General features: G+C 44.3%; 1 protein-coding gene across 1 annotated transcript in view; it reads left to right on the forward strand.

Moving 5' to 3' along the window:
• Positions 1-846: 846 nt before the first annotated feature.
• Positions 847-11,670, forward strand: part of SPACA3 (sperm acrosome associated 3) — a 26,186-nt gene continuing 15,362 nt past the window's right edge. Inside the window, exons 1-2 of the mRNA XM_011992868.1 lie at positions 847-964; positions 6,292-6,409. The gene's annotated coding sequence lies outside the window, so the exon portion shown is untranslated. The remainder of the gene's footprint in view (positions 965-6,291; positions 6,410-11,670) is intronic.

Raw genomic sequence — 11,670 nt, forward strand, 5'->3', positions numbered from 1 at the left:
TAGGTGGGAATTGAACAATAAGAACACTTGGACACAGGGTGGGGAACATCACACACCGGGGCCTGTCGTGGGGTGGGGAGAAGGGGGAGGGATAGTGTTAGGAGATATACCTAATGTAAATGGGTGCAACACACCAACATGGCACATGTCTACATATGTAACAAACCTGCACGTTGTGCACGTGTACCCTAGAACTTAAAGTATAAAAAAAAATTAATTAAAAACAAACAAACAAAAAAATAGTGTAAGAGGATATTGAAAACTCCCCTATCCCTTCCACACAGCAGGCATCTAGCATGTTCCCTCTTAGGGAAGTTCCCATGGGACACGAAGAGATTGGCTTTGTAAATGCTCCTCTTACAGGTACTGAAGTTAGGAATTTCTAGAAGGAAATGAAACCACTCCTAGAAGATCCCCTCAGTTTAGCAGACCAGTTGGACCAAATCCTAGGACCCAGCTTTTACACCTGGGCTAAAATTATTCCATTATAAATACACTGTTTACAGCAGAAGAAAGGGGAATGATTAGGAGAGCAGTCATGACCATCTGGGAGAGGCAGCACCCTCCTGGGCAAGGGGTCTTGCCAGCCAAACAAAAATTTCCAAATGTCAATCCCGAATGGGATAATAATGGTCCCAGAGACTGGGCCCAAATGGAGGAACAAATAATTATAAGAGATCAAAGAGTCCACTCCTAGGACATAAAATGTCTCAAAAGCATTCGAGATTCAACAAGAAAAAGAGGAAACTCCCTCTGCATTCCTGCAGATGCTCAGAGATCAGATGAGAAAATTCTTCAGATTAAATCTGGAGGAGCTAGCAGAGAAAGGCCTTTTAAAGGTTAACTTTGTAACTAAAAGCTGGCCTTGCAGGCCAGGGAGTGCAGCTGCAGATGTGGGGGCGGCAGGAGCCGCAGAGCCAAAGCAGACAGCAGAGAAAAAGGTGGACAGTGTGAGAGAGCCAGTGTGACTAAACCCCTAATAACATAAATAATGTCTGTATTATGCAAAAGGAGTCACTGGGGATCCTAGGCTCTGTGTAATGCAATACTTAGGAATTATGGGTGTATAGGGATTTATACCCTCACTAAACAAGTATGTGCAAGTTTTGTAACTTGTCAAAGGCTAAACAAAAAGGTAATGAGAAAACAGGACAAGGGAGGAAGACCTCCCAGACTAAGACCATTTCAAAGCATCCAAGTAGATATCACAGAAATGCCCTGAGTAGGAAGACTAAAGTATTTACTGGTGATTGTAGATCACCTTCCTGGCTGGGTGGAAGTCTTTCCCTTTCCAACAGCCACCACCAGAAATGTGGTCAAAATAATATTAGAACAATTGTACCTAGATTTGGCCTGGTGGAAAATACTGCTTCAGACAATGAGAGCCACTTTACCTCAAGGGTGTTAAGGGGAATTATGGAAGGTTTACAAATTCGATGGGATTATCATACCCTTTGGCATCCCCCTTCCTCTGGAAAGGTAGAAAGAATGAATCAAACACCCAAAAAGTGTATCACCAAGCTAATCTTAGAAACTAAAATGCCTTGGACAAAATGTTTTCCAATAACACTCCTTAGGATTAGGACAGCCCCAAGAAAAGACTTGGGATTGTCTCCCTATTAGTTATTATATGGGCTCCCATATTTGGGCAGAACTACATATCTCCCTACTATGGAAACGAAGGATCAATTCTTAAGATATTATATACTGGCCATATCCTCTACCCTGTCATCCCTTAGGTTAAAAGGACTTCTGACTCAAACTCCACCTCTTGAGTTTGTGGTTTACCACTTCCAGCCTGGTGACTTGGTGCTGATTAAGACTTGGAAAGAAGACAAGCTGCACCCAAGCTGGCAATGCCCTTATCAAGTGCTCCTGAGCACTGAGGCGGCTGTGCAAACAGCTGAATGGGGGTGAACTCAGTATACTTGAGTCAAGGGACTGGTAAAAGAGACCCCAGAAGGGAGGGAAAAAAAAACCCAGTGAAAAGTGCATGGGTCACCTGAGGAACCCTTAAAGTCAACTCTGAGAAAAATCTTAAAAGAAAACATGGGCTGGCCCCATTTCTGGAAGTTAATATGGCAGGGATGTGCTACCACACAAGGAGCAGAAGGTCAAAATGGAAACTGGCAGGGGACTCCTGCCTACCTAATCAGGTTGGTAATTAATATAACCCAGATGGTAGCACCCCAAACTATAAGATTTAATGCCTGCCAGGTCTTACCTTGTGGGAATTTGGAAAATTAGAGACAGCTCTCACAGTTGAATAAATATCTTCGCCCTGAGCCAAATGCAGGTTACAGTAGGGCATCACCCTGCCCCAGGTGGGATGATGTATGGTGTATTACCCCATTTGAGTGTTGGACAGTAAACCTGGGGTGGGTAACTCTGAGCTGGAGACCCTTGAAGAATAAACTACCTCTGACAAAGGGCTCCCCATCAAATAACTGTCAGAATTTAGAATGCAATCCTATACTCATCACCATTGACAATCCAGCTGTTCTAGACCAAGAACCAAAAGTAGCATCTTATGTGTATAAGTTAGGAGCAGGCATCACAGAGAAAGACCCCCTAGGGTGATTTGCTCTCAAACTAATCAAGAACTCAACCTCCCATTTGCCTGGGACTACTGCAACCCCAGACCCTAATAAACACTTTGGTCCACCAAATAATGACCCTAAAAGGGTAAAAATAATTGAGGTAAAGTATTTAAGGCAAATCATAGAAATTGAGACAGTTTACAGAGATGTGAATGCCTGGGTCGAATGGGTCAAATTTTCAGTATAAGCCCTCAGCAAGAGTAACTATTATGTGTGTGCTGCAGGACGACCTCAGGCACAAGTGGTTCCGTCGCCCCTAGGATGGGATACCAATCCTGAAGGAATGCGTTGTATGTTGGTTCTATACCAGGATAAGGATGCGTGGGGAAATGAGACTTGTAGGAGTCTGTCATTACTCTTTCCTGCATTGCGGAGGTCAGATCCCAGAGCAATCCCCTCATTCTTTATAGGGAATATAAACCACTCCTCTTGCTTCTCCAGGCAGGGGCAGAGTACAGTAAGTCCATGAGAACTCTTGACTTGTACCCAACTCCTAAACATCACTGGTGAGGCAAAGGCAATTACTCAGTTCTCCATATACCCCAGGCTGATGTCTGGTGGTATTGTGGGAAAGGAATCTCCATAACTTGTTACTGTCCAGTTGGACCAGGACTTTGCTTTAGTCCAATTGGCCATTCTCTTCACCCTGGCATTCCACAAGATACCTGAAAATACACATGGCCATCAAAACTGGAGAAATTTGACAAATTATTTTGACTCCAATATATATGTTGAGTCAACAGGAGTCCCTAGGGAGGGGCCTAATGAATTTAAGACCCAAAGTCAGCATTCTTCTGGTGGTCAACCATTTTTTTTTTTGGGATGGAGTCTCACTTGTCACCCCAGCTGGAGTGCAGTGGCATGTTCTTGACTCACTGCAACCTCCTCTGCCTCCCAGGTTCAAGCCATTCTCCTGCCTCAGCCTCCCAAGTAGCTGGGATTACAGGTGCATGTCACCACACCCAGCTAATTTTTGTATTTTTAGTAGAGATGGGGTTTTGCTGTGTTGGCCAGGCTGGTCTAAAGCTCCTGACCTCAAGTGACCTGTCTGCCTCGGCCTCCCAAAGTGTTGGGATTACAGGTGTGAGCCAACACACCTGGCCCAACTATTAATAAGAATGTGGATTGGATTAACTACATCTATTATAATCAACAGAGATTTATCACTTATACTTGGGACACCCTCAAAAGGGTGGCTAGCCAGTTAGATGCCACCAGCCAAATGGCCTGGGAGAACGGGCTTGTGTTAGACATGATACTAGCAGAAAAAAGGGGCATATATGTTATGCTAGGTGGGAAATGTTGTACTTTCATTCTCAACAATACTGCCCCAGGTGGGACCATTACAGAAGCTTTACAAGGACTGAAAACTCTAGCCAACGAACTGGCAGAAAATGCGGGAATTGATGACCCACTTGTGGGTTGGCTAGGAGTTGGTTTGGAAAGGCATGGTAGCTTCAATCCTTACATCTCTCACAATTGTGGCAGGAATCTTAACCGCAGTGAGATGTTGTATTATCCCTTGTATGAGGGGACTAGCACAGAGATTAACTGAAGCAGCTAATAATAAACAAATGCCCATGAATTACCAGGAAAATAACCTGCTACTATTAGAAACCAAATTAAACTCATTCTCCTATGAGGAAGAAAGTAAAAGAGAAATTCGAGGACCGAAAGGCTTCATATGAAAATGAGACCAAAGGAAGTAAATAGAAAAGAGGAGGGAGTTTGTAAGAAAACATTTTAAATGGTCCATTTTCAAGGCGTGATAAATCTAAGTACTGGCAGCCAGCCTACAAATGTAACAAACCTCATGGCTCATGCACCTAGAAGGTCACAATTAAGTGAAAAGAGTGTAGAGGAGGGGTCACCCTATAAAACGGAAGAAAGTTTCGCTGCTGAGAATTTGAAACTTAAGTGGGGAAGGGGACCCAGGGTATAACCTTATAAGAGGGATAATGAAACTTAGGCGATATCCAGGAGGATTGTAACACCATAGTACTCCACTGATGAGGAACTGGGGAAGGGATTTGATTGCTAGGAGATAAATTACCTATTGTAACTGCCCTGGGTGTGCCTGCCTACCAGACACCTGATCTTGCAAGATCGCCATTAAAAGTCTCACTTCTGCTGTTCTTCGTGTCTCCAAGTCCATTCTTTGGGTTTGGACGGGTGAATGTGTGCTTCTCACAATCAAATCAAATTGTCATATTTGACAGGTCAGGGAACTGACTATGGCCTAGAGAAATGAGACAGCCTGTCTAAGATCGCATGGAAGCTAGGGACAGTGAAGGATCCAGACCTAGACTGCTCTATGCTGTCTATCAGGATGTTTTGACCTTGCCACAACTGACATTTGGGCTGAATAATGATTTATTGTGGGCAGCGGTCCTGTGCTTTGTAGGACGCTGCATCCTTGACTTTTCCTCACCAAATGCCAGTAGCAATCCCCCTCCCTTAGTTGTGGTAACCAAAAATGTCTTCAGGCATTGCCATGCATCCTCTGGAGGGCGAAACCATCTCCAGTGGAAAATCATTGCTATATAAGATCTTTCTTTAAGGCTGAGTGCAGTGGCTCATGCCTGTAATCCTAGCACTTTGGGAGGCCAAGGCGGGCAGATTGCTTGAGCTCAGGAGTTTGAGACCAACCTGGGCAACATGGTGAAACTCCATCTCTACTAAGACAAAAAAAAAAAAAAAAAAAGAAAGAAAGAAAATTAGCCAGGCATGATCCCAGCTACTTGGGAGGTTAAGGTGGGAGGATCCCTAGAACACTGGAGGCAGAGGTTGCAGTGAGCTGAGATTGCTCCAGCCCAGACAATGGAGTGAGACTCTGCCTAAACAGAAAAAAAAAAAAAAAAAAAAAGGATACTCCTTTGGGCCCATCGAATAGCATGAAACTGGAGCTCAGCTCTTTCCTTGTAGTTTGGGAGAGAAATTGCTTTTGGGTGCGAAGTGGATAATGTCTTTCCTCCTCACTCAACCCTCCAGCACCATGAGAGAGCTCTGCTGGGGCCCGGGATTTCAGCGAGGAGAGAGGAGCTCCCAGAGAGTAGTAGGGAATGTGTCAGAGGGAAGATAGCATGAATACCAGATCCTCTGAAAGATGCATTTCATTTTCCCCATTTTGCAGAGAAAGGCATAGAAGTTCAGAGGGTTGAACACACCCATAGAGCCGCATATGATTTCCCTTCCACACACCATAAGAAGCCCCATAGGATACCCAGGCTTACTGTCTCTCAACTCCACGCCCATGAGCAATAATGTCAGAGGGCTTCTCTTATGCCCTCTCTGTCAATGGCAAGAGTAGTGTGAATACACAGTTATGTTCTGGAAAGGTAGATCTGGTCCCTGCTCTGGCCCTTACTTCCTGTGAGCCCGGGAGGCCTTCACTTTCCCCTTGGGGGTCTTCGTCCTCACATTGAACTGCACCAGGGATGAGCATCTTCCTGGTGTTCACTCCGCCTTCCCACACCCGCAACCTTGAGAACCAAATGGGGCAAATAACGGTGTTTACAGGGCATATTTATTTTAATGCAAAATGACAGTTTTATTGAGCCCAATGAAGGACAATGTATATTTTTAGAATCCAGATTAACCTGTTTTATTCACAGGAAGTATGCTAATGCAAATGACTTTTTAGCCACTAAAATGTTAATAACTGGATCGTTTGTTTTGTTTTTTGAGACAGGGTCTCGCTCTGTTGCCCAGGCTAGAGTGTACTGGTGTGATCATAGCCCACTGCAGCCTCAGACTCCTGGGCTTGAGAAATCCTCCTGCCTTAGCCTCCTGCATATCTGGGACTCCAGGTATATGCCATTACACCTGGTTAATTTTTTTTTGTAGAGACAGTGTCTCTCTATGTTGCCCGGGTTGGTGTTGAACTCCTGGCCTCAAGCAATCCTTCCACCTTGGCCTCTTAAAGTGCTGAGATTACAGGCATGAGCTACTGTGCCCAGCCTTTTCTCATATGTAAGGAAAGTGATGGTCAGGGAGCTTAGGCCACAGGATATATGGTTAGTAAGTGGCAAAATCAGAACGCTAAGCATGTGTCTTTGGTTTCCAATTCCAGCTCTGTCTTTTAGATCACACTGCTTCTCAAGATCCAGCGGCAGCTACTGCAAGAGTGAGAGGCGGACTGGGTCCAGGGTTGGATGTGTACAGGGCCCTCAGGTTGTACAATCTCTCTGGTTGCTAGGAGTCTCTGATAATTAGAGCCCCCAGGTTGCTAGGCAACCCAAGTTGCTAAGAGTTCCAGTTTATTATAGGTCTTGGGTTGTTAAAAGCCCCAGGTTATTCAGATTTTCAATTTATTAAAAGCTTCATGTTTCTCAAAGACCCCAAGTTATTAGAGACATCAGTTTCTAGGGGCCCTAGGCTCTTACGGATCTAGGCTCTTGAAGTTGTTAGGTTGCTAGCCCAACCCGGTTGCTAGGAATTTCAGGGTTTTAGAGGCTCTGGATGTCTAGAGGCCTTTAGCTTTTGAAGGTGTCAATCTACTCAAAACCTCACTTTTTAGCACCTGTAGGTTTTCACGGGTTCCAAGTTGCTATGGACACAGACTCAGAGTTTTAGGTTTTCGCAGAGTCGTGGGTCAGCCCAGCAGTTTTCTTCCACCCATTCAGCCTCTATGTGATCAGATCCCATAAGTGCAGCTGTATGTTTCTCTCAGGTGTTTCATCATTGCTGAGCTTGTTCAGCACCCACAGCAGCACTGTCCTAATTCACTCTACTCATGGCCCTAAGCGCTTAGGCACTGGTGGAAAGGTCTTCAGAGCAGAAACTTGTTATTATTCTAAAACAACCACTTTTTTTTTTCCTTTTCTTCTTTTTCTTTTTTCTTTTTAAACATCAACTCAAACCAGATTAAAACAGCCACATGTTGAAGCACACTTGGGTTATGTTTCTGTTGTAATCATTCACTTCTAACCAATTTTAAATAATATTAAATTAGACTTTGACAGCCCCTTACTTCCAATTATAGATTAGTCAGAACAGTAAAACTAGCTTTTATGTGTGTTTTTCCTTTCTAAGAAACTTTTTCTTTTCCTTTTTTTTTTGGACAGAGTCTCGCTCCATCGCCCATGCTGGAGTGCATTGGTGGGATCTCTGCTCACTGCAACCTCTGCCTCCCGGGTTCAAGTGATTACTCCCACCTTGGCCTCCCAAGTAGCTGGGACTACAGGTGTGCAGCACCACGCATGGCTAATTTTTATATTTTTAGTAGAGATGGGGTTTCACCATGTTAGCCAAGCTGGTCTTGAACTCCTGACCTCAAGTGATCTGCCCGTCTCAGCCTCCCAAAGTGCTGGGATTAATAGGCATGAGCCACTCTGCCCAGCCTCATGTGTAGATTTGTATACCCACCACTCCAATCCAAATACAGAACTATGCCATTACCACGAAGCTCTTCCTTGTACTACCCCTTTACAGTTACATTCATCTTCTTCCGTCCCCAACCTGTGCATTTTTAAATGTATTTGCTTAACATCTCTTCAGTGCCTTCTGTGTGCCTCACCCATTAATAAGTCAAGGAAATACAGAGATAAATATAACGTACTCCTAGCTCTGGAAGAGCTCACAGACAGGGCCATAGTCACGTACATTATAAATTATAGTGTAATGTGGTAATTCTATGATAGGAATAAGCTCAAGGTGTAGCGGCAAGAAAATAGGTGAGAGGGGAAGGTGTTCAAGAGGCAGAGAGCATTGAATTAGCTCCTTCTGCAAAAGTTGTGACACCGGGTTGATTTTGAAGGATGAGACAAAGTTATCTATTGCCAAATGAGGAAGAACTTTTAGACAGATATGTCTTGGGAAGAGCTGGTTGTTTGGAACTGCCAGGGCCCAGGGGTTGGGAGGTGAGGCTGCCGGGTGAAGAAGGCAGACTGTGGAGGTCCATCTGGGCTTCTGACCGAGTGGGCTGGCCCAGTTCTGCATGTGACAGAGCCCCACTGAAAGGTTTAGAAATGGGGAATGGTGCATTCAGTCCTGTCATTTAGAAAGAGTCCTGTGATGTAGAGAGGCCAGTTAAGAAATGACTGCAGTCCCAGGTAAGATACGAAGAAGGCATCAACCAGAGTGGCGGGAACAGGTATGGAAGAACCAGCTCTGAACTCAGAAGGAGATCGGGATGGGAATGAGGAGTATCAAAGGGATGAACAAGCACTTTTTCCAAGACTGATTTTTTTTTTAAGGTGATATCAGTTTCCTTGAGAGAAAATCTCTAGGATATAAGTCCAAGAAGATGAATGCAAGAAGATTAATTCCCTGCTTATCCAGAGATCTTGCTACTACAATGAAAGCCAAGATAGCACAAACTTGTATGAGGAAAAGGCCTCTGATCAGTTAAAACAAGTTCATGCTGTTTTAGCTTCACAATATCCTTTAGGTCCTTACTCAGAGGCTTTTAGACAATTCAAGTGTAGTTCTCAAAAGCATAGTTTCTTTGTTTCCTCACCCCTAAAATAATAATATAAGCAATCTTTTATTGAGTGTCTTCTTGGTATCAGGTACTGTGTGAAATGTTTTGCATGTTTTCTCATGAATCCCCTCCACACCTTCCTGGGGTGGCAGTTCTCTTCATTTTACAGGGAGGATACTGAAGGTCAGCAAAGTTAATTAATGCGCCAAGCTCACAGAACTGGTAGGTTCTGTAAAATTAGGCCTCCCCCTAGGTCTGCTGCTCTCACAGCTCACTGCCCCAGACTATAGAAGCCACAACTCACAAGAGGGAAAGGAAGAATGTCAGCCTATAGTGGCACCAGGTCCAGGAAGGAAATTCACATGAATTGAGGATCTTGGCAACTGTTAAGTAATTTCTATCAGCTTCACATGAGTGGTATATAAGTTGGGCTTCTCCAGAGAAACAGAATAGGATATCTGTCTGTCTATCTATTCATCTATCTATCTAACAAATAATTTTCTACCAACTTCACATGAGTGGTATATAAGTTAGAGTTCTCCAGAGAAGCAGAACCAATAGGATATCTATCTATCTATGTATCTATCTATGTATCCATTTTCATGCTACTATGAAGAAATACCTGAGACTGGGTAATTATAAAGAGAAAGGTTTAATGGACTCACAGTTCCAGATGGCTGGGGAAGCCTCACAATCATAGTGGAAGGTGAAGGAGGAGCAAAGTCTTGTCTTACACGGCAGCAGGCAAGAGAGCGTGTGCAGGGGAACTGCCCTTTATAAAACCATCAAATCTCATGAGACTTATTCACCATCATGAGAATAGCACGGGAAAAACCTGCCCCTGTGATTCAATTACCTCCCACTTGGTCTTTCCCATGACACATGGGGATTATGGGAGCTAGATTTCAAGATGAGATTTGGGTAGGGACACAGCCAAACCATATCATTCAGCCCCTGGCCCCACCCAAATCTCATGTCCTCCCATTCAAAGCCAATCATGACTTCCCAACAGTCCCCCAAAGTCTTAACTCATTCAGCATTAACTCAAAAGTTCACAGTCCAAAGTCTAATCTGAGACAAGGCAAGTCCCTTTTGCCTATGAGCCTGTACAATCAAAAGCAAGTTAGTTACTTCCTACATACAATGGGGGTACAGACTGGGTAAAGACACCCATTCCAAATGGGAGAAATTGGCCAAAATATAGGGGCTACAGGCCCCATGCAAGTCCAAAATCCAGTTGGGAAGTCAAACCTTAAAGCTCCAAAATGGTTTCCTTTGACTCCCTGTCTCATATCCAGGATAGGCTGATGCAAGAGGTGGATTCCCATGGTCTTGGGCAGCTCTGCCCCAGTGGCTTTGGAGGGCAGCCCCACAGTCCTGGCTGCTTTCACAGGCTAGTGTTGAGTGTCTGCAACTTTTCCAGGTGCATGTTGCAAGCTGTTGGTGGATTTACCATTCTGGGGTCTGGAGGACAGTGACCCTCTTCTCATAGTTCCAACAGGCATAGTTCCAACAGTGGAGACTCTGTGTGGGGGCTCTAACCCCATATTTCCCTTCTGCAATGCCCTAGCAGAGGTTCTCCATGAGGACTCTGCTCCTGAAGCAAACCTCTGCCTGGACATCCAGGCATTTCCATACATCCTCTGAAATCTAGGTGGAGGTTCCCAAACCTTAATTCTTGCCTTCTGTGCAACTGCAGGACTGACACTATGTGGAAGCTGCCAAGGCTTGAGGCTAGTACCCACTGAAGCCATGGCCTGAACTGTACTTTGGCCCCTTTTAGCCACAGCAGGAGTTGTTGTGATGCAGGGTACCAGGTCCCGAGGCTGCACACAGCAGGAGGGCCCTGGCCCAGAAAACCATTTTTTCCTCCTAGGCCTGTGATGGAAGGGGCTGCTGTGTAGGTCTCTGATATGCCCTGGAGACATTTTCCCCATTGTCTTGGTGATTCACATTTGGCTCCTCATTACTTATGCAAATTTCTGTAGCTGGCTTGAATTTCTTCCCAGAAAATGAGGTTTTCTTTTCTATTGCATCGTAAGGCTGCAAATTTTCACAACTTTTATGCTCTGCTTCTTTTTGAATGCTTTGCTGCTTAGAATTTTTTTCTGCCAGATACCCTAAATCATCTCTCTCAAGTTCAAAGTTCCACAGATCTCTAGGGTGGGGGCAAAATGCTGCCAGCCTGTTTGCAAAAACATAGCAAAAGTCACCTTTATTCCAGTTCCCAAGAAGTTCTTCATCTCCATCTGACTCCACCTCAGCACAGACTTCATTTATTGTCCATATCACTATCTGCATTTTGATCAAAACCATTCAACAAGTCTCTAGGAAGCTCCAAACTTTCCCACATCTTCCTGTCTTCTTCTGAGCCCTCCAAACTGTTTCAACCTCTGCCTGTTAACCAGTTCCAAAGTTGCTTCTACATTTTTGAGTATCTTTATAGTTGTACCCTACTCTAGCAGTAGCAATTTACTGTATTAGTCCCTTTTATTTTCTTTTCTCTTCTTTTCTCTCTCTTTCTTTCTCTTTCCTTCCTTCCTTCCTTCCTTCCTTCCTTTCTTTCTTTCTTTCTTTCTTTCTTTCTTTCTTTCTTTCTTTCTTTCTTTCTTTCTTTCTTTCTTTCTTTCTTTCTCTCTCTCTCTC

This window comes from Mandrillus leucophaeus, unplaced genomic scaffold, assembly GCF_000951045.1.
Source record: "Mandrillus leucophaeus isolate KB7577 unplaced genomic scaffold, Mleu.le_1.0 Scaffold419, whole genome shotgun sequence".
NCBI lineage: Eukaryota > Metazoa > Chordata > Mammalia > Primates > Cercopithecidae > Mandrillus > Mandrillus leucophaeus.